The sequence below is a fragment of the Arachis stenosperma genome, chromosome 4 (genome assembly GCF_014773155.1).
Source record: "Arachis stenosperma cultivar V10309 chromosome 4, arast.V10309.gnm1.PFL2, whole genome shotgun sequence".
Classification (NCBI taxonomy): Eukaryota; Viridiplantae; Streptophyta; class Magnoliopsida; order Fabales; family Fabaceae; genus Arachis; species Arachis stenosperma.
In genome coordinates, this window is record NC_080380.1 from 28928965 (window position 1) to 28955712 (window position 26748).

General features: G+C 40.1%; 1 non-coding gene across 1 annotated transcript; it reads left to right on the forward strand.

Moving 5' to 3' along the window:
* The first annotated feature begins 24998 nt into the window (after window positions 1–24998).
* On the forward strand, window positions 24999–25106 carry LOC130977794 (small nucleolar RNA R71). Its single transcript, XR_009085470.1, has one exon. It is a non-coding gene; the product is annotated as a small nucleolar RNA R71 (small nucleolar RNA).
* The last annotated feature ends 1642 nt before the right edge of the window (window positions 25107–26748 follow it).

Genomic DNA, 26748 nt, shown 5'->3' on the forward strand with positions numbered 1-26748 from the left:
CTTTGATGAGCAGATAATTTATACGCTTTTTGGCATTGTTTTTAGTATATTTTTAGTATATTTTAGTTAATTTTTATTATATTTTTATTAGTTTTTAGTTAAAATTCACTTTTCTGGGCTTTACTATTTTCGGTTATTTTTTTTAAAAAAAAATTTACTTTACTTGTGAATCCATATCATATTCCCTTTCTCCATCATGGACCTAAGTGGAATTGAGCAGTCCATAAGGACTCTGGGGTCATATGCTAACCCCATTACAGCTGCATATGGGAGTAACATCTGTATACCTCCCATTAAAGCAAGCAACTTTGAGCTAAATCCTCAACTCATTATCATGGTGCAGCAAAATTGCCAGTATTCCGATCTTCCACAGGAAGAACCTACTGAGTTTCTGGCACAGTTCTTACAAATTGCTGACACAGTACGTGATAAAGAGGTGGATCAGGATGTCTACAGATTATTACTGTTTCCATTTGCTGTAAAAGATCAAGCTAAGAGGTGGTTGAATAACCAACCCACAGCAAGTATAAAAACATGGAGACAGTTATCAGACAAATTCCTGAATCAATTTTACCCTCCAAAAAGGATGACACAGCTAAGGCTGGACATCCAAGGCTTTAAACAAGAGGATAATGAATCCCTTTATAATGCCTGGGAGAGGTACAGAGGTATGCTAAGAAAATGCCCCTCTGAAATATTTTCAGAGTGGGTACAGTTAGACATCTTCTACTATGGGCTTACAGAAAAAGCTCAGATGTCTCTAGACCACTCAGCCGGTGGATCTATACATATGAGGAAGACAATTGAAGAGGCTCAAGAGCTTATAGATACTGTTGCTAGAAATCAACATTTATACTCTAGCAATGAGTCCTCTACAAAAGAAGAAGCTATGGCAGTAGCTACTGATCCTAATCCTCAAGAACAGATTGTTGAGCTTAATCAGCAATTACACCTGATGACAAAACAGTTAGCAGAATTTAAAGAGATGCTCCAAGAAACCAAAATTGCTAACAAGAATATAGAATCACAGTTGAATCTGACAAAACAACAGCTATCTAAACAGATAACAGAAGAATGTCAAGCAGTTCAACTGAAGAGTGGAAAGACATTGAATAACACTGCTCAAAGTAGCAAAAACCTAAGAAAGGAACAATTGACAGAGGATAACCAAACCACTGCCCAAAATCCCTCTGAGGACAGTAAGAGCCCAGAGAGGAATACTCCTGGCGTTCAAACGCCAGAAAAGGGGGAAAAGCTGGCGTTAAACGCCCATTCCTTGCCCAGTTCTGGCGTTCAAATGCCAGAAAAGGGGGAAAAGTTGGCGTTAAATGCCCATTTCTCACCCAGGCCTGGCGCTCAAACGCCACTGAGGAATCAGACACCTGAGAGTGCTGATAGTAACCCCTCTAAAAGGGCTTCTCCAACCACCTCTGTAGGGAACAAACCTGCAGCAACTAAGGTTGAAGAATATAAAGCCAAGATGCCTTATCCTCAGAAACTCCGCCAAACGGGACAGGATAAATAATTTGCCCGCTTTGCAGACTATCTAAGGACTCTTGAAATAAAGATTCCATTTGCAGAGGCACTTGAGCAAATACCTTCTTATGCTAAGTTCATGAAAGAGATCTTAAGTCATAAGAAGGATTGGAGAGAGACTGAAAAAGTGTTTCTCATTGAAGAATGCAGTGCAGTCATTCTGAAAAGCTTACCAGAAAAGCTTCAAGATCCAGGAAGCTTTATGATACCATGCACATTAGAAGGTGCTTGCACCAAGACAGCCCTATGTGACCTTGGAGCAAGTATCAATCTAATACTTGCATCCACTATCAGAAAGCTTGGGTTGACTGAAGAAGTCAAACCAACCCGGATATGTCTCCAACTTGCTGATGGCTCCATTAAATATCCATCAGGCATAATTGAGGACATGATTGTCAAGGTTGGCCCATTCGCCTTTCCAACTGACTTTGTAGTGCTGGAAATGGAGGAGCACAAGAGTGCAACTCTCATCCTAGGAAGACCCTTCCTAGCAACTGGACGAACTCTTATTGATGTACAAAAAGGGGAAGTAACCCTGAGAGTCAATGAGGATGAGTTCAAGTTGAATGCTGCCAAAGCTATGCAGCATCCAGACACATCAAATGACTGCATGAGCGCTGACATTATTGACTCTTTGGTGGAAGAGATCAATATGACTGAAAGTCTAGAATCAGAGCTAGAGGACATCTTCAAGGATGTTCAGCCTGATCAGGAGGAACCAGAGGAAATAAAAGAATTTTTGAAAATTCCTCAGGAAGAGGATAAGCCTCCCAAACCTGATCTCAAACCACTACCACCATCCCTGAAGTATGCATTTCTGGGAGAGGGTGACACTTTTCCAGTGATCATAAGCTCTGCTTTAAATTCACAAGAAGAGGAAGCACTAATTCAAGTGCTAAGGACACACAAGACAGCTCTTGGATGGTCCATAAGTGATCTTAAGGGTATTAGCCCAGCAAGATGCATGCACAAGATCCTATTGGAGGATAATGCCAAACCAGTGGTTCAACCACAAAGGCGGCTAAATCCAGCCATGAAGGAGGTGGTGCAGAAAGAGGTCACTAAATTACTAGAGGCTGGGATTATTTATCCTATTTCTGATAGCTCCTGGGTGAGTCCTGTCCAAGTTGTCCCCAAGAAGGAAGGCATGACAGTGGTTCATAATGAAAAGAATGAACTGGTTCCTACAAGAACAGTTACAAGGTGGCGTATGTGTATTGACTATAGAAGGCTCAATACAGCCACCAGAAAGGATCATTTTCCTTTACCATTCATAGACCAAATGCTAGAAAGACTAGCTGGTCATGATTATTACTGCTTTTTGGATGGCTATTCAGGTTACAACCAAATTGCAGTAGATCCTCAGGACCAAGAAAAAACAACATTCACTTGCCCTTCTGGCGTGTTTGCCTACAGAAGAATGCCTTTTGGTCTGTGTAATGCACCTGCAACTTTTCAGAGATGCATGCTATCCATCTTCTCTGATATGGTGGAGAAGTTCCTGGAAGTCTTCATGGATGACTTCTCAGTATATGGAGACTCATTCAGCTCTTGTCTTAACCATCTAGCACTTGTCCTGAAAAGGTGCCAAGAGACTAACATGGTCTTAAACTGGGAGAAATGTCACTTTATGGTGACTGAAGGAATTGTCCTTGGACACAAAATTTCAAGCAACGGAATAGAGGTGGATAAAGCAAAGGTAGAGGTAATTGAAAAATTACCACCACCTGCCAATGTTAAGGCAATCAGAAGCTTTCTGGGGCATGTAGGATTCTACAGAAAGTTTATAAAGGATTTTTCAAAAATTGCAAAACCTCTAAGCAACCTGCTAGCTGCTGACACACCATTTGTATTTGACATACAGTGTCTGCAGGCGTTTGAGACCCTGAAAGCCAAGCTGGTCACAACACCAGTCATCTCTGCACCAGACTGAACATTGCCATTCGAACTAATGTGTGATGCCAGTGACCATGCCATTGGTGCAGTGTTGGGACAGAGGCATAACAAGCTTCTGCACGTCATCTATTATGCCAGTCGTGTTCTAAATGACGCACAGAAGAATTACACAACCACAGAAAAAGAGTTACTTGCAGTGGTCTATGCCATTGACAAGTTTAGATCCTATTTAGTAGGATCAAAAGTGATTGTGTACACTGACCATGCTGCTCTTAAGTACTTACTCACAAAGCAGGATTCAAAACCCAGGCTTATAAGATGGGTGTTGCTTCTGCAAGAGTTTGATATAGAAATAAGAGACAGAAAAGGGACAGAGAACCAGGTAGCTGATCACTTGTCCCGGATAGAACCAGTAGCTGGGGCGTCCCTCCCCTCTACTGAGATCTCTGAGACCTTTCCAGATGAGCAACTCTTTGCCATTCAGGAAGAACCATGGTTTGCAGATATTGCAAACTATAAAGCTGTGAGGTTCATACCCCAGGAGTACAGCAAGGTGCAAAGAAAAAAATTAATTTCAGATGCCAAGTACTACCTATGGGATGAGCCATATCTCTTTAAGAGATGTGCAGACGGAATGATCCGCAGATGTGTACCTAGAGAGGAAGCACAAAGGATCCTATGGCATTGCCATGGATCATAGTATGGGGGACATTTTGGAAGTGAGCGAACAGCCACTAAAGTCCTCCAATGCGGCTTCTACTGGCCTACTCTCTATAGGGATGCTCGAGAGTTTGTGCGTAACTGTGACAGTGGCCAAAGAGCTGGTAACTTGCCTCATGGTTATGCCATGCCTCAACAAGGGATCTTAGAGATTGAATTGTTTGATGTATGGGGTATTGACTTCATGGGTCCGTTCCCACCATCATACTCAAACACTTATATTCTGGTGGCAGTAGACTATGTATCTAAATGGGTAGAAGCAATTGCCACACCCAATAATGATACTAAGACCGTCCTGAAATTCCTCCAGAAACACATATTCAGTAGATTTGGTGTTCTCAGAGTACTAATCAGTTATGGGGGCACTCATTTCTACAACAAACAGTTGTACTCTGCTATGGTCCGATATAGAATTAGCCACAAAGTAGCAACTCCGTATCATCCACAGACAAATGGGCAAGCTGAAGTCTCTAACAAAGAGCTAAAAAGAATCCTGGAACGGACTGTGATTGCCCGTAGAAAGGATTGGGCAAAGAGCTTGGATGATGTTTTGTGGGCATACAGAACAGCATTCAAGACTCCTATAGGAACCTCTCCATACCAACTTGTGTATGGCAAGACCTGTCATCTACCCGTGGAACTGGAACATAAAGCCTACTGGGCAACCAGATTCCTAAACCTGGATGCTAAGTTAGCTGGTGAAAAAAGATTACTCCAGCTAAATGAGCTAGATGAATTTAGACTCAGTGCCTTTGAAAATGCAAAAATTTATAAGGAAAAGGCAAAGAAGTGGCATGACAAGAAGTTGTCATCCAGAGTCTTTGAACCAGGATAAAAAGTTCTGCTCTTCAACTCTAGGCTCAGACTATTCCCAGGAAAACTTAAGTCCCGGTGGAGGGGTCCGTATGTGATTACAGGAGTGTCACCATATGGATATGTGGAGCTTCAGGATATTGATTCTGATAAAAAGTTCATTGTTAATGGACAGAGGATCAAACATTATCTTGAAATCAATTTTGAGCAAGAATGCTCAAAACTGAGGCTTGAATGAATCTCAGTAAAGGTCCAGCTAAAGACAATAAAGAAGCGCTTGCTGGGAGGGCAACCCAGTCATTAGCAGGTTATCTGTTTTATTTAATAAAAGTTTGATACATATTCTCAAGGGGTGATCATCAAAATTGGAGGAATTCACAGAGTTACAGAAGGATTCAGTGCAAAAAGTAGAGAAAAGGAGCTTGCTGGCGAAAAAATGCCAGTAAGGGGTACTCTGGGCGTTAAACGCTAGAATGGATACCATTCTGGGCGTTTAACGCCAGTAAAGGTACCATTTTGGGCGTTAAACGCCAGAATGGGCACCATTCTGGGTGTTTAACGCCAGGTGTGCAGCATCCTGGGCGTTTAGCAAAATGCCCAGTGATGAAGGGGTTTCTGGCGTTTAACGCTAGCCAGGGTACCTGGCTGGGCGTTAAACGCCCATAATGGCCAACATTTGGGCGTTAAACGCCCATAATGGCCAACATTTGGGCGTTAAACGCCAGAATGGATACCATTCTGGGCGTTTAACGCCAGATAAGTGGGGGACAGAGATTTTGCTTTCCATTTCAAATTTTTTCAAACTTTCTTGTTTTGATCCATAATTTTCTGCATAAACACATTTCAAACTTTCATCATTCACCTTCAATTTTCAAAAAAAAAAAAATTAAAATCGTTTTTCAAATCTCTTTCAAATCCTTTCCAAATCTTCTTCAAAAACTTAAATATCTTCTCAAATTCTTTTCATATCTTCTCAAATATCCCTCAAAATTTTCGAAATCTCTCCCCCTCCCTTATAAATATGCGTTCGGCCATCCCTCTTTCCCCACCTTTCGAATTCGCTCTCCTCCTCTCTCTCCTCTTTCTTTTCTTTTGCTTGAGGACAAGCAAACCTCTAAGTTTGGTGTGTTTTTCCGTGATCACTAAGCCAAGGCTCATCAAGATCATGGCTCCCAAAGGAAAACAAACCGCTCCCAAAGGAAAACAAACCAATTCAAGAGGCAAGAAAGAGAATGCTCTAAAGGATCTTTGGAGTCAAGAGAGGTTCTTAACCAAAGAACATGCAGACCATTACCAAAAAATAATGGGTCTAAGGTCAGTGATCCCGGAAGTTAAATTTGATCTGAAAGAAGATGAATATCCGGAGATCCAAGAGCAAATTCGAAACAGAGGATGGGAAGTTCTAACCAACCCTGAGACAAAGGTTGGAAGAAACATGGTTCAGGAATTCTACTCAAATCTGTGGCTGATAGATAAGCAGAGAATGACTGGAACTGCTTTTCATACCTATAGAACCATGGTTAGAGGGAGAATTATTTACTTCTATCTGGACAAAATAAGAGAGGTCTTCAAATTGCCTCAACTACAAGATGATCCTGAATCTTTTAATAGGAGAATGGTGAGAGTAGATAAAGGGTTGGATCAAGTTCTAGAGGACATATGCCTCCCTGGAACCAAGTAGATGACCAATTCAAAAGGTGTCCCAAACCAACTCAAGAGGGGGGATCTCAAACCAATTGCAAGAGGTTGGTTAGACTTCATTGGGCATTCTATTTTGCCCACTAGTAACCGTTCTGAGGTCACTATCAAGAGAGCAGTGATGATTCATTGCATTATGCTAGGAAAAGAAGTGGAGATTCATCATCTGATTGCTTGTGAGATTTACACAATTGCAAACAAGAACTCCACTGAAGCCAAACTGGCTTACCCAAGCTTAATCTCTTTGCTATGTAAAGATGCTGGGGTAAGGATGGGAGTAGATGAATTCATTCCAATTGAACACCCAATCACCAAGAAGTCAATGGAAGGACAAATGCATGATAACTCTATCAAAAGGAGGGCGCAGGAGTTCCTCCCTGAACTTCCTGAAATTGACTATTGGACCCGCCTAGAAGCATCTGTTGCCAAGCTGCAAGAAGCTATGGAACAAATTAAGGAAGAACAGCAGAATCAAAACTGCATGCTCTGCAAATTGCTGAAGGAACAAGAGAAGCTGGGGCATGAGCTACAGGAGCTGAAGCGCCAGAAGCTCTCCCTTGAAGGATCAAACACCCCACAAGTTGAGGGAGCATCCACTTCTCAAAATCAAGGTTGTTAAGTCCTAACTCTGTGATAACCTCTATCATTAGGAATCAATTTTAGAGTCATTTAAATTTCCGTTTTTAATTTTCTGTTTTCTATTATTGTTAGTCTTTTCTTATAATTATCTTTGAGTCTTGTTCTTATTTCATGATTAATAAAATTTAAGGTTCATGTCTTAAAGCTATGAATGTCCTATGAATCCATCACCTCTCTTAAATGAAAAAATGCTTCAATCACAAAAGAACAAGAAGTACAGGATTTCGAATTCATCTTTGAAACTAGTTGAATTAGTTTGATGTGGTGACAATACTTTTTGTTTTCTGAATGAATGCTTGAACAGTGCATATGTCTTTTGAATTTGTTGAGTAAAGAATGTTAAACTTGTTGGCTCTTGAAAGAATAATGGAAAAGGATAAATGTTATTGAGGATCTGAAAAATCAACAATTTTGATTCTTGAAGCAAGAAAAAGCAAAAAAAAAATATTTTTTAAAAGTGATCCAAGGCAAAAAGAGTGTGCTTAAGAACCCTGGACACCTCTAATTGGGGACTCTAGCAAAGCTAAGTCACAACCTAAAAAGGTTCACCCAGTTATGTGTCTGTGGCATATATGTATCCGGTGGTAATACTGGAAGACAGAGTGCTTTGGGCCACAGCCAAGACTCATAAAGTAGCTATGTTCAAGAATCATCATACTTAACTAGGAGAATCAATAAACACTATCTGAATTCTGAGTTCCTATAGATGCCAATCATTCTAAACTTCAAAGGATAAAGTGAGATGCCAAAACTGTTCAGAAGCAAAAAGCTACTAGTTCTGCTCATCTAATTGGAGCTAAGTTTCTTTGATATTTTGGAGTCTATAGTATATTCTCTTCTTTTTATTCTATTTGATTTTCAGTTGCTTGGGGACAAGCAACAATTTAAGTTTGGTGTTGTGATGAGCGGATAATTTATACGCTTTTTGGCATTGTTTTTAGTATGTTTTTAGTATATTTTAGTTAGTTTTTATTATATTTTTATTAGTTTTTAGTTAAAATTCACTTTTCTGGGCTTTACTATGAGTTTGTGTGTTTTTCTGTGATTTCAGGTATTTTCTAGCTGAAATTGAGGGACCTGAGCAAAAGTCTGATTCGCAGACTGAAAAGGACTGCAGATGCTGTTGGATTCTGATCTCTCTGCACTCGAAGTAGATTTTCTGGAGCTACAGAAGCCCAATTAGCGCGCTCTCAACTGTGTTGGAAAGTAGACATCCTGGGCTTTCCAGCAATATATAATAGTCCATACTTTGCCCGAGATTTGATGGCCCAAACCGGCGTTGCAAATCAGCTTCAAAATTCCCAGCGTTTAACGCTGGAACTGGCACAAAAATTGGAGTTAAACGCCCAAACTGGAATAAAAGCTGGCGTTTAACTCCAGAAAAAGTCTCTACACATGAAAGCTTCAATGCTCAGCCCAAGCACACACCAAGTGGACCCCGGAAGTGGATTTTTATGTCATTTACTCATTTCTGTATATCCTAGGTTACTAGTTCACTATTAATATGACCTTTTGACATTGTATCTGGACCTCATGACACTTTACACGTTTCTTATTGTATCTTCTACGGCATGAGTCTCTAAACCCCATGGTTGGGGGTGAGGAGCTCTGCTGTGTCTTGATGGATTAATGCAATTACTACTGTTTTTCATTCAATCATGCTTGCTTCTATTCTAAGATATCACTTGTTCCTAAACCTGATGAATGTGATGATCCATGACACTCATCATCATTCTCACCTATGAATGTGTGCCTGACAACCACCTCCGTTCTACCTTATATTGAGTAGATATCTCTTGGATTCCTTAATCAGAATCTTCGTGGTATAAGCTAGAATTGATGGCGGCATTCAAGAGAATCCGGAAGGTCTAAACCTTGTCTGTGGTATTCTGAGTAGGATTCAAGGATTGAATGACTGTGACGAGCTTCAAACTCCTGAAGGTTAGGCGTTAGTGACAGACGCAAAAGAATCACTGGATTCTATTCCGACCTGATTGAGAACCGACAGATGAATAGCCGTGCTGTGACAGAGCGCGTTGAACATTTTCACTGAGAGGATGGGAGGTAGCCATTGACAACGGTGAAACCCTACATATAGCTTGCCATGGAAGGAGCCTTGCGTGCTTGAAGAAGAAGACAGTAGGAAAGCAGAAATTCAGAAGATAGAGCATCTCCAAAACCTCAGCCTGTTCTCCATTACTGCAAAACAAGTATTTATTTCATGTTCTTTTACTCGTCATAATTAAACCTGAGAATTATTGATATCCTGACTAAGAGTTACAAGATAACCATAGCTTGCTTCAAGCAGACAATCTCCGTGGGATCGACCCTTACTCATGTAATGTATTACTTGGACGACCCAGTGCACTTGCTGGTTAGTTGTGTAGAATTGCAAAAGTGTGATTGCAATTTCGTGCACCAAGCTTCCTCTCCATTCTCTAAGCCATTCCTGCCCTATGAAGCCTGAAACACTTAACACACAGATCACGGCATCGAATGGTATAAAGGAGAATTAAATATACAATTAAAAGATCTTTAGGAAGCAAGTTTTCAATCATAGAACAATTTTGGGAAGGAATTGTATATTCATGCAAATCATATGAATAAGTGGGCAAGAATTTGATAAAAACCACTTAATTAAACACAATATAAACCATAAAATAGTGGTTTATCAACCTCCCCACACTTAAACATTAGCATGTCCTCATGCTTAGCTTAAGGAGATAAAACAAATTAGTAGGAAAAAGCAAGACTCATGCAATGGAACCTATGAATGTGAATGCAACTTACATGCTAAAATGATTCTATCTACTTGGTGAAAAAGCAAATAAATCTCTCAAGAATAAATATGAACTGGATTTCACTAATTCAAATCCCAAAATAAAGTACGAATAACTTACAAGAAGAAAATAGCTCATGAAGTCAGGGAACAAGGAATCGAGCATCGAACCCTCACTAGAAGTGTATGCACTCTTAATCGCTCAGGTGTTTAAGGTTCGATTCTCTAAATTCTCTACTAACCTTGCTTTCTAAGGCTTGCTTTTCTTCTACCAATCAACAAAGAATTAATGCACAGATACACATATCAAGAGGTCTTTTAAGGGTCGTAATGGGGTTAGGGTCAAGGTAGGGTTGTATTTGGCCAAGTGGACTAAAATCTGAATTCTTAATTAACATAAACTTCCCACCTAACTTAAGACAATCCATTTAATTAAAATGCAGAATCTAACTTCCCATTAACTGTGTTTTCTACATATTCATGCATCCTAAATTTGAGTACAGTACATATGCATTGATACTAACACTTACTTTGGAGCATTTTGTCCCTTTTTATTATTTGCTCTTTTTCTCTTTTTTTTCTATTATATATATATATATATATTCTTTTCTCTTGTTTTTCTCAATGCATATGATTAAAGTATTGAATGCAATAATATGTGTTCAACTATTATTTTGCACATTTTCACAAAAAATATACAACACCCAATTACTCAAACCAAATATTTTCAAACCCAACTCCCCCACACTTAAATCATGAGCACTTTTACTAGTCTAAGCTAACCAAGAATTCAAATTAAGGACATTATTATTTTCCGCTTAGAGTTAGTAATGAGCTAAAGTAAAGAACAAATGGGTAAAATAGGCTCAAATTGGTTTGTAAAGGATAATGAAAGGGTAAGGCCATATGGGTATGTAAGCTTAGTGAAACAAGGCCTCAATCATATAAGTGCATGCATACATCAAACAATAGAAATATAGAATTAGGCAAGACAAAGATTACAATTTAGAGAGAACAACACACACAAAAATAAAATATATTGGTTGATAAAATGCAACCAATCAAATATGCTCAAAATCTCACTGTTTTTGTGTGTTCGAGCTCTAAACCATGTTCCAATATAATATTTCTTCAGACAAGTTTAACAAAAATTTTAATTCAAATTAGTGAAATGCTATAAAAGGTTTCTTGAAAAAGAAAATGTTACTTCAGCCAACTGGTGGTAAAGTATGCAATCATACATGCAAATACACATGCAAATACAGCAATGAAGTAACATAGAAAATTAAAAATTGGTGTTGAGAAGGGACTAACTAACCCGTGGAGATCGGTATCGATCTCTCCACACATAAAGATTGCACCATCCTCGGTGCATGCAAAGATGTACAGGTGGGCGGGGGTTGTGGTTCCTCAGCTGGTGCTCGTTGTAGAGGCTTTCTCTTTACCCTTCCTGGTGGCCATCCTGAAAAGGGAGAAGAGAAAGGGACATGAAGTCAAAGGGGTAGAGTAAAGAAGAGGGCAGTACGAGTGATAATCATGCCAAAGTAAATAAGAATGTCGTTAACACATGGTCGCGACTCCATGAAATTAGGACATAAATGGAAATATGGCATGATAAATTGAGGCAATTAAATGCAAGATGTTTATTGGCATGCTGGCAAAGGCATGAGTAGCATAGATCAAGCATCAAAAGCCAAAATGTATTATCAGTCGTAAGAAACTAACAATAATATTTGTTTTGACAATTATATTTAATTAATAAATATTGGAAGGGTTTGGTGAAAAACAGGCATTAGAGTAGAAGGATAGAATAATGAAGAAGTCACAATACCATACGGGCATTTTCACAAACACATAGCATGCATGGGAAATAAGTTGTGAAAAGTATTAAATTGAACATGCACGCAACCCTATAAAAATAATATATAATTGTCAAACAAATCCTTAATAATCCACAAGCAAAATATAGGAAATAATGACCCAAATAGATTTTTAACACCAATGAAAATAATGCAATGAATGAAAGTATGCAGATAAATTAAATGAAATAGGATGGAAGTGAAGAGGGATGAGAGGTTAAAGGAATGAAGAAGGAGAAAGTAAGAAAGAAGGAAGAAAGAAGTAGAAAGGAGAGAAGAAAGATGCGAACGCGTAAAATCTGAACGACCCATGCGACGCATGGGGGCCATAAAGGGAACATGACGCGCACACGTCAGGGACGCGTGCGCGTGAATGAATTTGTGCCTTTCGCACAAGTCCCTCGCAAGGGCAGCACAACCCTCTGTCCAGGTGCTCTTTACGTCGATTTGGGTATCTACGCATATGCGTCGTTGACGCTTACGCGTGCGTGGTAAATATCGCAAGGGACACGCACGCGTGAGGTAGGCGTACACGTGGGGTGGCTTGTGCACCACGCACCCCCTCCCGCGCGTCTTTCGCGCAACTCACTGTTTAGTTGCATAGTCACATACGATGCGTGCGCGTCGATCCCCCCTTTTTTTGATGCAGTATGCAGAATGCAATGCAATGAATGTTATGCAAAATTCCAGGTTCAATCAAAATTCAAAAACAAACTAAACTGAAAAATGAATGATCATACCATGGTGGGTTGTCTCCCACCTAACACTTTTAGTTAAAGTCCTTAAGTTGGACATTTGGCGAGCTCCTTGTTATGGTGGCTTGTGCTTGAATTCATCCAAAAATCTCCACCAATGTTTGAAATTCCAGTAGCCTCCAGGATCCCAAACTAGGCACAGAAAGCCTTCAAGTAAGTTAAAACAAGTTACAAGGCCCCAAGAGTGTTGATTGTTGGAATGAATTCCGGGGTCCCAAACCTTGCTTTTGCACCCATCTTTGTGTAGATCATCATGATTCCATCTGGGTGGCACGCAATTGAAATTCTCACTACAACATCCAAACAACTTCCAAGACCCATTCAATTGAGCTTCACACCAAACCTTGCATTTCAACTTGGAGCATACAACCATGTTGAACCTTGCTGGACAACTCCAATCACTAACCATTTAATGCCAAAAAGAGCTATAAGTTGACCATCCGTCTCTAGAAGCCCATATTCAAGTGGGAAAGTAAAGGTTAAGGAAGAGAATTTTACCCACTTGAATGTTGTATTGGACGGTAATGGCTTTGGGAGAGGTGTTTCTAATGATCTTGCAAGCTCCACTCCCTTGTGCTCTTCTTTGACAACTTCCACCTCTTTGCAATCTTCTTCAATATCAACCTCTTCCTCTTGGTAGATTTCTTCCAATTCAATCTCTTCTTCATTGTTCACCAAGGGCATGGGAGGTTTTGCTTCTTCTTCTTTCATCTCCATGTCAAGTCCAATGGGAGAGGATTCAAATGTAGATAAGAATTCATCAATGGTCGAATCCATCTCTTGATCATCCCTTTCAAAGTCTTCAATCATGAGATGCCTTGGAGGTTGTACATCCTCCTCAACATCAATGTCAAACGTCTTTGAAGGAAGCTCTATAACTTGACTTTCTCATGGAGGTTCAGCATCTCCTAAGTCTTCAACCACTTCTTCCTCTTCAATGGAAGGCGCAGCTTCTTCCAATTGTTCCAATACCAAATCGTGTTGCTCACTGTCCACCGGAGTGTCTAACTTCTCCATCATGCCACGTTCTTCAGTAGATTCTCCACATGAAGCCATAGGGGTTCCGTGAATGTCTGAACGTCGGGAAGGTAATCGATTTATCGCTTGGTCTAGTTGTTTAAGTATAAAATCGTACTCCTTCTTGATGGTTTCTTTTCTATGACAACTCCCTTCAATTACTCCTTCATCTGCAATGGTCTCTTCTACCTTCACCTTTAGTGCCTCCTCTAGCTCCTTATGAAGTATGAATTCATGAAGATGATTCCTTCTCTCTTGTTCTATGTCAATAGTAGCATTAGAATCATGTTGCTCTTGGATTGATGGATGTGGGTACTCTTCCATGGATGGTGGGGATGGGATGGAGAGATCATTCTGTGGTTGAGATGGAAGTGCACTGGAGCTTGAGGGTTGAACATTGGAGGTGGAGGCTTGGTCCATGCGGGATATAAAATTTTGGAGTGTAGAGGTGAGACCAATGAGAGAGGTAAGTGTGCTCTCCATGGAGGTTTGGGGTGGATAGGAGGATTCATTTTTTTGGAAAATAGGTTCATAATACAGAAGTGGTTCTTTTTGATAAGGATATGGAGATGATGAATATTGAGGTGGTGGTTCTGGGTATGGTTCATATGGTGGTTGGTGTGGTGGGTAAGGATTAGGGTCATATGGAGGTGAGTAGTGGTAAGGGGCTTGTGAGTATGGTGGTCCAAGGTTATGTTGAGGAGGGGGTTCATAGGCATATGGTGGTGGTTGTTGATAATCAGAAGAGCGCTCACCATAGCCATTGCCTTGATATGTATCACAGAACAGTTGTTGATAGTCCATTGGAGGTGGTTGTTGCCATAAGGGTTGATCAAATCCTTGTGGCTCCTCTCATCTTTGATTGCTTAGACCTTGATGCATGTTCTCATTGTAATCACCTCTTCCTGAAACATAATTGTAACCATACTCATAGCCAAAGGGGTGAGAGTTCATAGTAGTAGGAAAAAATAAAAACAAAAACTAACAAAAAAAAAATATTTTGAAAAAGATATGATTTTTGAAAAAAAAGATAAGATAATATTTTGAAAAAGATATGACTTTTGAAAAAGATAAGATAAGATTTTGAAAAAAAAAGATTTGGTTTTTTAAATTTAAAACTAAGATAAGATAAGATAAAAAATTTTTTTTTGAAAAATATTTACAATAACCAATAATAAGGCACACGTTTGCAATTCCCCGGCAACGATGCCATTTTGACGAATCGGATTTCCAGCCGGTAAAGAAATTCACAAATGTAATCGCGTTGTAAGTATAGCTTCTAAACCAACAGAAAATCCCTTCGTACAAACGTTTGGTTGTCACAAGTAACAAACCCAATAAAATTTATAAACCGAAGTATTCAAACCTCGGGTCGTCTTCTCAAGAAATTGTGGGAGGTGTGTTTTATTATTGATTATGGAAAATAATATTTTTGGGTTTTAAAAAGGTTTTGAACAAGAAAAATGAATTGCAGAAATTAATAAATTAATAACTAATAAAACTCTTGGCAAGATATGAAAACTGGAAGTCCTATCCTAGTTATCCTTATCAATGGTGATGAGAGTTATATTTTTGCTCCCACTTAGTTAACCTCTAACTATGAAGGTTAGTCAAGTGGACAAATCAATTTAACACCTAAAGTCCTAGTCAACCCCTAAGGAAAAACTAGAGTTATAGGAATCTAAATCAATCAGTAAAGATAACAATTATCAATCATGATGAGTTTGATAACTCAAGAGTCACCAATTAATCAACTAGAGCCAAGAATTAAGAAACTAAATAAAATAAGATGTCTGAAATACCTCAATTATTAATAAAAGAAATCACATCCAACATGGAAAAAATTCATAAGTTAATTTGAGAAAATAAATAAAAAGAACAATTGAACCTGTGATTGAACCTAAGAGAGATGAGAGAACCTCAACCTCTCTCTCTACAAACTACATCTAAATCCTAAAACTATGAGTAATGATTTGATATCTTGAGTCTCTGCATGTTCTCTGACTTTAATCTGTGTTAAAATGTGGCCCGAAACTGTCTCCAGCGTATTCTGTAATTTCTACAGATCGCGCATGTCACACGTACGCGTTATTCAGCGATTTTCCTCTCCACACGTGCACGTCAGGCACGCGCTCGCGTCATTTGCGCGAACTCTAACCCATGCCTACGCGTCAAGCACGCGTACACGTCGCTGTGATTTTGTCCAAACCGCGCGCACGCGTCAGCCGTGCGTGCACGATGCTGTCCACTGGTTGTCTCCTTTATTTCTTGTGCTCCTTCCCTTTTTGCAAGCTTCCTCTCCATTCTCTAAGCCATTCCTGCCCTATGAAGCCTGAAACACTTAACACACAGATCACGGCATCGAATGGTATAAAGGAGAATAAAATTATACAATTAAAAGATCTTTAGAAAGCAAGTTTTCAATCATAGAACAATTTTGGAAAGGAATTGTAAATTCATGCAAATCATATGAATAAGTGGGTAATAATTTGATAAAAACCACTTAATTAAACACAATATAAACCATAAAATAGTGGTTTATCACGTAGCTACTAACGTGGCTCTTCTATGCTTCATTTGACCTGAAATCAAACAAACAAGGCGCATCAAAGTTTTGTTCTAGATTATGAGATCCTGCATCATCTAAATTAGCATTCAATTCATGCATTATTCTCATAAAATTATCTAAAGTTCACAATGTTTGCTTGAATCAAGATGTAAGTGCATATTCACCCAAAAACTTTCTTATTACCTAAGAAAATGCATGAAACTACCTAAAATATGTAAAGAAAAGGCTAGTGAAACTAGCCAAAATGCCCTGGCATCACAACACCAAACTTAAATCTTACTTGTCCCCAAGCAAGTGCTAAAGCATAAGAAGAATGAATGAATATACAAGATAAACAAGTCCTTATTTATAGAAGTCAAGTCCTTGGTTCATGGGGTTTCATGCATAGCAACTTAGGTTCATGCCTTTGCTGGTTTCTAGGCCCTTAACATGCCCTTGAACACTCACTTGGTTGCATTCCATAAGACTCTTATTCACTGATCCCTTTTTTTTCTTTTAGAGATTATTGCTTTCTTAGGCTAAGTGCTCTATGTTGAGGCAACTCTTTATGATAAGCTTTCAGCCAGTACTCCTGAACCAGTTGGTTCAAGGTACTAGGTGTTGAAATACCCCTAAGGACCCACTCCCTCGAGTCTCTCCTCCACACATACACACCACAGGCATATGGTTTGTTATTTTCTTCCTTGAGACCTTGGTGTCCAGCACCTCTTTGGGTTACTAAACGCTTTGTAGCAAGGTTGCTCTTGACAATGGACTTTCAGTTGATAATCCCATGTTAGTTAACCTAAGTTACCAAGTGATGAAGCACTCCTAAGAACTTATTCATCCAAGCAGATCCTTTGCACAAAAACACCACAGACACATGTCTCAAGATTCAAACTCTTGGTGCCTAGCCTTATTTCTTGTTCTTTTCTTTTTTTTTCTCTTTTTCTTTTCTTTTTCCTACCTTATCATTTATTTCTTATTAGGATCTTGTTATTCAGCTAGTTTCATAGGATGCATTTTCAAATATATAGTTCAAGACACATAATTGCCCTTGTACCTTGTTGGTGAACCAACTTAGCTAATCAATTACCACCACAAACATTGGGACTTTATTTCATAATATGGACTCCACTCTTGTTTTTCATAACCTTCTTTTTTTTTAGATAACTCAAGGGACAAGCATACAATTAAGCAAGATGGAATAGAAACAGGGAACTAGCTAGTAAAACACCTATTGAGCATTAAGGACAGTACACGGACAAAATTCATAATGACAATAAACTAGTTTTAGCAGGGGTACATTCAAGCTTCCAATTAGAGCCTTTCTAGGCGTGAAGGGTTGAGGAATAATACAACCTCTTGGTGTTTGCTCATTTTTGCCTTATCATCATCTTTCATGGCCTTTGTATCTCCCTTTTGTTTTCTTTGGATAATGGTATGTTTTATCCTCCAAGTGGTTGATTGACTTCCTGCAACACATTTTCTTGGAAGTTGCTTGTTTCCCCAAGCACTTGAAAGATGGTTAGCATGCATGTATGCTTGTGATTTCCTGAACTTAAGTTGGTGTGCGAACACCAAACTTAGTTCCTTACCTAATGCAGTAGATTAGAAACATGCAGGGAACCTCATGTGATTTTATTAAGAAACAACTATGAAAAGAAAACTACCTTAATTTGGGTTGCCTCCCAACAAAGCGATATTTTAGCGTCACTAGCTCGACGGTTGCTCCATTAGTTGAGCTTGTACTTCATTTTGGGATCTTCCCCCATATTGCCCAGGTAGTGTTTGAGCCTTTGTCTGTTCACAGTGAATGTTCGCTTTGAGCTTTCTTCCATGATTTCTATGTATCCATAAGATGAGACCCTTGTGACCAGAAAGGGTATTGACCATCTTGATTTGAGTTTTCCAGGGAAGAGTCTCAGTTTGGAGTTGTAGAGGAGTACTTGCTGTCCTTCTTCAAAACTTCTTGGTGCCAAATTGAGATCATGCTTTTTCTTTGTCCTCTCCTTATAGATCTTGGCGTTTTCATAGGCTTGAGACATGGACTCCTCCAATTCTCGCAGTTGCAAGATCATTTTCTCACCATCGGCAGCACTATCAAGATTTAGTAATTTGAAAGCCCAGAATGCTTTGTGTTCCAGCTCCAAGGGTAGATGACAAGCCTTTCCATACACCAATTGATATGGGGACATCCCAATTGGTGTTTTGAAGGCTGTCCTATATGCCCAAAGAGCGTCATCCAGCATTTTTGACCAGTCCTTTCTTGATGCTCCCACAGTCTTTTCCAGGATCCTTTTGAGCTCTCTGTTGGAGATCTCTGTTTGCCCACTTGTTTGGGGGTGATAAGGTGTGGAAATCTTATGCTTTACCCCATATCTTAGGAGAAGAGCTTCTAATGGTCTGTTGCAAAATGGCTTCCTCCATCACTGATGAGAGCTCGTGGAACTCCAAACCGGCTGAAGATATTTGGTGCGCGGAATTGTGATTATCAATGGCGCCATCAACATGGTACGCTCAATTGCAATCTCAACTCTTTATCACAACTTCGCACAACTAACCAGCAAGTGCACTGGGTCGTCCAAGTAATAAACCTTACGCGAGTAAGGGTCGATCCCACGGAGATTGTTGGTATGAAGCAAGCTATGGTCATCTTGTAAATCTCAGTCAGGCGGATTCAAATGGTTATGGAGGATTAATGATTAAAAGATAAATAAAACATAAAATAAGGATAGAGATACTTTGTAATTCATTGGTGAGAATTTCAGATAAGCGTATGGAGATGCTTTGTCCCTTCCATCTCTCTGCTTTCCTACTGTCTTCATCCGATCCTTCTTACTCCTTTCCATGGCAAGCTGTATGTTGGGCATCACCGTTGTCAATGGCTACAGTCCCGTCCTCTCAGTGAAAATGTTCAACGCGCTCTGTCACAGCACGGCTATTCATCTGTCGGTTCTCGATCATGTCGGAATAGAATCCAGTGATTCTTTTGCGTCTGTCACTAACGCCCCACAATCGCGAGTTTGAAGCTCGTCACAGTTATTCAATCGTTAAATCATACTCAGAATACCACAGACAAGGTTTAGACCTTCCGGATTCTCTTGAATGCCGCCATCAATTCTATCTTATACCACGAAGATTCCGATTAAGGGATCCAAGAGATATCCACTCAATCTAAGGTAGAACGGAGGTGGTTGTCAGGCACACGTTCATAGGTGAGAATGATGATAAGTGTCACGAATCATCACATTCATCAAGTTGAGGACCAAGTGATATCTTAGAACAAGAATAAGCCGAATTGAATAGAAGAACAATAGTAATTGCATTGATACTCGAGGTACAGCAGAGCTCCACACCTTAATCTATGGTGTGTAGAAACTCCACCGTTGAAAATACATAAGAACAAGGTCTAGGCATGGCCGAATGGCCAGCCTCCCAAAGAGGGTTCAATCATAAAAACATGATCAAAAGATTCCTAATACAATAGCAAAAGGTCCTATTTGTAGATAACTAGTAGCTTAGGGTTTACAAAGATGAGTAAATTACATAAAAATCCACTTTCGGGCCCACTTGGTGTGTGCTTGGGCTGAGCATTGAAGCTTTCATGTGTAGAGACTTTTCTTGGAATTAAACGCCAGCTTTTGTGCCAATTTGGGCATTTAACTCCCATTCTTGTGCCAGTTCCGGCGTTAAACCCCAGAATTCTTGATCTGACTTGGAACGCCTGTTTGGGCCATCAAATCTCGGGCAAAGTATGGACTATTATACATTGCTGGAAAGCCCAGGATGTCTACCTTCCAACGCAATTGAGAGCGCACCAATTGGGCTTCTGTAGCTTCAGAAAATTTACTTCGAGTGCAGGGAGGTCAGAATCCAACAGCATCTGCAGTCCTTTTCAGCCTCTGAATCAGATTTTTGCTCAGGTCCTCAATTTCAGCCAGAAAATACCTGAAATCACAGAAAAATACACAAACTCATAGTAAAGTCCAGAAAAGTGAATTTTAACTAAAAACTAATAAAAATATAATAAAAACTAACTAAAACATACTAAAAACATACTAAAAATAATGCCAAAAAGCGTATAAATTATCCGCTCATCACAACACCAAACTTAAATTGTTGCTTGTCCCCAAGCAACTGAAAATCAAATAGGATAAAAAGAAGAGAATATACAATGAATTCCAAATACATCTATGAAGATCAGTATTAATTAGATGAGCGGGGCTTTTAGCTTTTTGCCTCTGAACAGTTTTGGCATCTCACTTTATCCTTTGAAGTTCAGAATGATTGGCTTCTATAGGAACTCAGAATCCAGATAGTGTTATTGATTCTCTTAGTTAAGTATGATGATTCTTGAACACAGCTACTTTATGAGTCTTGGCTGTGGCCCAAAGCACTCTGTCTTCCAGTATTACCACCGGATACATACATGCCACAGACACATAAATGGGTGAACCTTTTCAGATTGTGACTCAGCTTTGCTAGAGTCCCCAATTAGAAGTGTCCAGGGTTCTTAAGCACACTCTTTTTGCCTTGGATCACGACTTTATTTTTTTTTACCCTTGCCTTTTGGTTTAAAGGGCTATTGGCTTTTTCTGCTTGCTTTCTCTCTTTTTTTTCGTACATAATCTCTCTCTTTTTTTTGTATTCACTGCTTTTTCTTGCTTCAAGAATCATTTTTATGATTTTTCAGATCCTCAATAACTTGTCTCCCTTTTTTTTTCATTATTCTTTCAAGAGCCAACAATTTTAACATTCATGAATAACAAATTCAAAAGACATATGCACTGTTCAAGCATACATTCAGAAATCAAATGTATTGCCACCACATCAAAATAATTAATCTGTTATAAAATTCGAAATTCATGCAATTCTTCTCTTTTTCAATTAAGAACATTTTTCATTTAAGAAAGGTGATAGATTCATAAGACATTCATAACTTTAAGACATAGACACTAAGACACTAATGATCATAAGACACAAACATAAATAAACCATAAAGCATAATTTTCGAAAAACAGAAAAATAAAGAACAAAGAGATTAAAGAACGGATCCACCTTAGTGATGGCGGCTTGTTCTTCCTCTTGAAGATCTTATGGAGTGCTTGAGCTCCTCAATGTCTCTTCCTTGCCTTTGTTGCTCCTCTCTCATAATTCTTTGATCTTCTCTAATTTCATGGAGGAAGATGGAATGTTCTTGGTGCTCCACCCTTAGTTGTCCCATGTTGGAACTCAATTCTCCTAAGGAGGTGTTGATTTGCTCCCAATAGTTTTGTGGAGGAAAGTACATCCCTTGAGGCATCTCAGGGATTTCATGATGAGGAATTTTCTCATGTCCATGAGTGGGATCTCTTGTTTGCTCCATCCTTTTCTTAGTGATGGGCTTGTCCTCATCAATGAGGATGTCTCCCTCTATGTTAACTCCAACTGAATTACAGAGATGACAAATGAGATGAGGGAAGGCTAACCTTGCCAAGGTAGAGGACTTGTCCGCCACCTTATAAAGTTCTTGGGATATAACCTCATGAACTTCTACTTCCTCTCCAATCATGATAGTCCGGTCTATAGTAGCTTCGGACCGGTTGCTAGTGGGAATGATTGAGCGTTGGATAAACTCCAACCATCCCCTAGCCACGGGCTTGAGGTCATGCCTTCTCAGTTGAACCGGCTTCCCTCTTGAATCTCTCTTCCATTGAGCACCCTCTTCACAAATGTCTATGAGGACTTGGTCCAACCTTTGATCAAAGTTGACCCTTCTAGTGTAAGGGTGTTCATCTCCTTGCATCATGGGAAAGTTGAATGCCAACCTTATATTTTCCGAACTAAAATCTAAGCATTTCCCCCGAACCATTGTAAGCCAATTCTTTGGGTCCGGGTTCACACTTTGATCATGGTTCTTGGTGATCCATGCATTGGCATAGAACTCTTGAACCATTAAGATTCTGACTTGTTGAATGGGGTTGGTAAGAACTTCTCAACCTCTTCTTCGGATCTCATGTTGGATCTCCGGATATTCACTCTTTTTGAGTTTGAAGGGGACCTTAGGGATTACCTTCTTCATGGCCACAACTTCATGGAAGTGGTCTTGATGCACCCTTGAGATGAATCTCTCCATCTCCCATGACTCGGAGGTGAAAGCTTTTGCCTTCCCTTTCCTCTTTCTAGAGGTTTTTTCGGCCTTAGATGCCATAAATGGTTATGGAAAAACAAAAAGCAACGCTTTTACCACACCAAACTTAGAAGGTTTGCTCGTCCTCGAGCAAAAAAAGAAAGAAGAGAGTAGAAGAAGAAGAAATAGAGGAGATGAAGGTGGCTTTGTTTTTCGTCCAAGGGGGAGAAGTAGTGTGTAGGTTGTGTGAAAATGAAGGAGTGAAGATGGGTTTATATAGGGGTTGAGAGAGGGGTAGGTTTCGACTATTATGGGTAGGTTTGGGAGGGAAAGTGGTTTGAATTTGCATGGTGAGGTAGGTGGGGTTTTATGAAGGATGGATGTGAGTGTTGAAGAGAATGGTGGGATTTGATAGGTGAGGGGTTTTTGGGGAAGAGGTGTTGAGGTGATTGGTGAATGGGTGAAGAAGAGAGAGAGTGGTGGGATAGGTGGGGATCCTGTGGGGTCCACAGATCCTGAGGTGTCAAGGATAACTCATCCCTACACCAAGTGACGTGCAAAAAATGCTCCTTTTGCCAATCCTGGCGTTAAACGCCGGGCTGCTGCCCATTTTTGGCGTTTAACGCCAGCCTCTTGCCCATTCCTGGCGTTAAACGCCGGTCTGGTGCCCCTTTCTGGCGTTAAACGCCCAGAATGGTGTCAGACTGGGCGTTAAACGCCCATTTTGCTATCTTCACTGGCGTTTAAACGCCAGCAAGTTCTCCTCCAGGGTGTGCTATTTTTCTTTCTATTTTTCACTCTGTTTTTGCTTTTTCAATTGATTTTGTGACTTCCCATGATCATCAACCTATAAAAAACATAAAATAACAAAGGAAAATAGATAAATATAATAAAATCGGGTTGCCTCCCAACAAGCGCTTCTTTAATGTCAGTAGCTTGAAAGTGGGCTCTCATGGAGCCTCACAGATGTTCAGGGCAATGTTGGAACCTTCCAACACCAAATTTAGAGTTTGAATGTGGGGGTTCAACACCAAACTTAGAATTTGGTAGTGACCTCCCAACACTAAACTTAGAGTTTGAATGTGGGGGCTCTGTTTGACTCTGTTTTGAGAGAAGCTCTTCATGCTTCCTCTCCATGGTTACAGAGGGATATCCTTGAGCCATAAACACTAAGGATTCTTCATTCATTCAACATCAATCACAGCCTTTGATGTGGCTAAGAAGGGTCTGCCAAGGATGATGGATTCATCCATGCACTTTCCAATCTCTAGGACTATGAAATCAGCAGGGATGTAGTGGTCTTCAACCTTTACCAGAACATCCTCTACAAGTCCATAAGCTTGTTTTCTTGAATTGTCTGCCATCTCTAGTGAGATTCTTGCAGCTTGCACCTCAAAAATCCTTAGCTTCTCCATTACAGAGAGAGGCATGAGGTTTATGATTGACCCTAGGTCACATAGAGCCTTCTCAAAGGTCATGGTGCCTATGGTACAAGGTATTGAGAACTTCTCAGGATTCTGTTTCTTTTGAGGTAATCTCTGCCTAGTCAAGTCATCCAGTTCTTTGGTGAGCAAGGGAGGTTCATCTTCCCAAGTCTCATTACCAAATAACTTGTCATTTAGCTTCATGATTGCTCCAAGGTACTTAGCAACTTGCTCTTCAGTGACATCTTCGTCCTCTTCAGAGGAAGAATACTCATCAGAGCTCATGAATGGCAGAAGTAAATCAAATGGAATCTCTATGGTCTCAGTGTGAGCCTCAGATTCCCATGGTTCCTCATTAGGAAACTCATTGGAGGCCAGTGGATGTCCAATGAGGTCTTCCTCAGTGGCGCTCACTGCCTCTTCCTCCTCTCCAAATTCGGCCATGTTGATGGTCTTACACTCTCCTTTTAGATTCTCTTCTGTATTGCTTGGAAGAGTACTAGGAGGGAGTTTAGTAACTTTTTTACTCAGCTGACCCACTTGGGCCTCCAAGTTTCTAATGGAGGACCTTGTTTCAGTCATGAAACTTTGAGTGGTTTTGATTAGATCAGAGACCATGGTTGCTAAGTCAGAGTGGCTCTACTTATAATTCTCTGTCTGTTGCTAAGAAGATGATGGAAAAGGCTTGCCATTGCTAAACCTGTTTCTTCCACCATTATTGTTGTTGAAACCTTGTTGAGGTCTCTGTTGATCCTTCCATGAGAGATTTGGATGATTTCTCCATGAAGGATTATAGGTGTTTCCATAGGGTTCTCCTATGTAATTCACGTCTTCCATTGATGGGTTCTCAGGATCATAAGCTTCTTCTTCAGATGAAGCGTCCTTAGTACTGCCTGGTGCAGCTTGCATTCCAGACAGACTTGAGAAATCATATTGACTTGCTGAGTCAATATTTTGTTCTGAGCCAATATGGCATTCAGAGTATCAATCTCAAGAACCCCTTTCCTCTGATTCGTCCCATTGTTCACAGGATTCCTTTCAGAAGTGTACATGAATTGGTTATTTGCAACCATTTCAATGAGTTCCTGAGCTTCTTCAGGCGTCTTCTTTAGATGAAGAGATCCTCCAGTAGAGCTATCCAATGACATCTTGGACAGTTCAGATAGACCATCATAGAAGACACCTATGATGCTCCATTCAGAAAGCATGTCAGAAGGACACTTTCTGATCAATTGTTTGTATCTTTCCCAAGCTTCATAGAGGGATTCACCTTCCTTCTGTCTGAAGGTTTGGACTTCCACTCTAAGCTTACTCAATTTTTGAGGTGGGAAGAACTTTGCCAACAAGGCATTGACTAGCTTTTCCTAAGACTTCAGGCTTTCTTTAGGTTGTGAGTCCAACCATATCCTAGCTCTGTCTCTTACAACAAAAGGGAATAGCATAAGTTTGTAGACCTCAGGGTCAACCCCATTGGTCTTGACAGTGTCACAGATTTGCAAGAATTTAGCCAGGAACTGATGAGGATCTTCCAATGGAAGTCCATGGAACTTGCAATTCTGTTGCATTAGAGAAACTTGTTGAGATTTAAGCTCAAAGTTGTTTGCTCCAATGGCAGGGATAGAGATGCTTCTCCCATAGAAGTCGGGAGTAGGTGTAGTAAAGTCACTGGTGCACGAAATTGTGATCACTACAACTTCGCACAACTAACCAGCAAGTGCACTGGGTCGTCCAAGTAATAAACCTTACGCGAGTAAGGGTCGATTCCACGGAGATTGTTGGTATGAAGCAAGCTATGGTCACCTTGTAAATCTTAGTCAGGAAGACTCAAATGGGTATAGATGATGAATAAAACATAAAGATAAAGATAGAGATACTTATGTAATTCATTGGTAGGAATTTCAGATAAGCGTATGAAGATGCTTGGTCCCTTCCGTCTCTCTGCTTTCCTACCGTCTTCATCCAATCCTTCTTACTCCTTTCCATGGCAAGCTTATGCAAGGGTTTCACCGTTGTCAGTGGCTACCTCCCATCCTCTCAGTGGAAATGTTCAACGCACCCTGTCACGGCACGGCTATCCATCTATCGGTTCTCAATCAGGCCGGAATAGAATCCAGTGATTCTTTTGCGTCTGTCACTAACGCCCCGCCCTCAGGAGTTTGAAGCTCGTCACAGTCATTCAATCATTGAATCCTACTCAGAATACCACAGACAAGGTTAGACCTTCCGGATTCTCTTAAATGCCGCCATTAGTTCTAGCCTATACCACAAAGACTCTGATCTCACGGAATGGCTGGCTCGGTTGTCAGGCGAGTGCTCGGTTGTCAGGCAATCAACCATGCGTCGTGTATCAGGAATCCAAGAGATATTCACCCAATCTAAGGTAGAACGGAGGTGGTTGTCAGTCACACGTTCATAGGTGAGAATGATGATGAGTGTCACGGATCATCACATTCATCAAGTTGAAGAACAAGTGATATCTTGGAACAAGAACAAGCGGAATTGAATAGAAGAATAATAGTAATTGCATTAATACTCGAGGTACAACAGAGCTCCACACCTTAATCTATGGTGTGTAGAAACTCCACCGTTGAAAATACATAAGAACAAGGTCTAGGCATGGTCGTGAGGCCAGCCCCCAGTGATCTAAGAACTAGATGTCCAAAGATGATCTAGAGATCTAAAGTGATCAAAAGATTCAAAATACAATAGCAAAAGGTCCTATTTATAGGGAACTAGTAGCTTAAGAATTACAAAGATGAGTAAATGACATAAAAATCCACTTCCGGGCCCACTTGGTGTGTGCTTGGGCTGAGCATTGAAGCATTTTCGTGTAGAGACTTCTCTTGGAGTTAAACGCCAGCTTTTGTGCCAGTTTGGGCGTTTAACTCCCACTTAGGTGCCAGTTCCGGCGTTTAACGCTGGGAATTCTGAAGGTGACTTTGAACGCCGGTT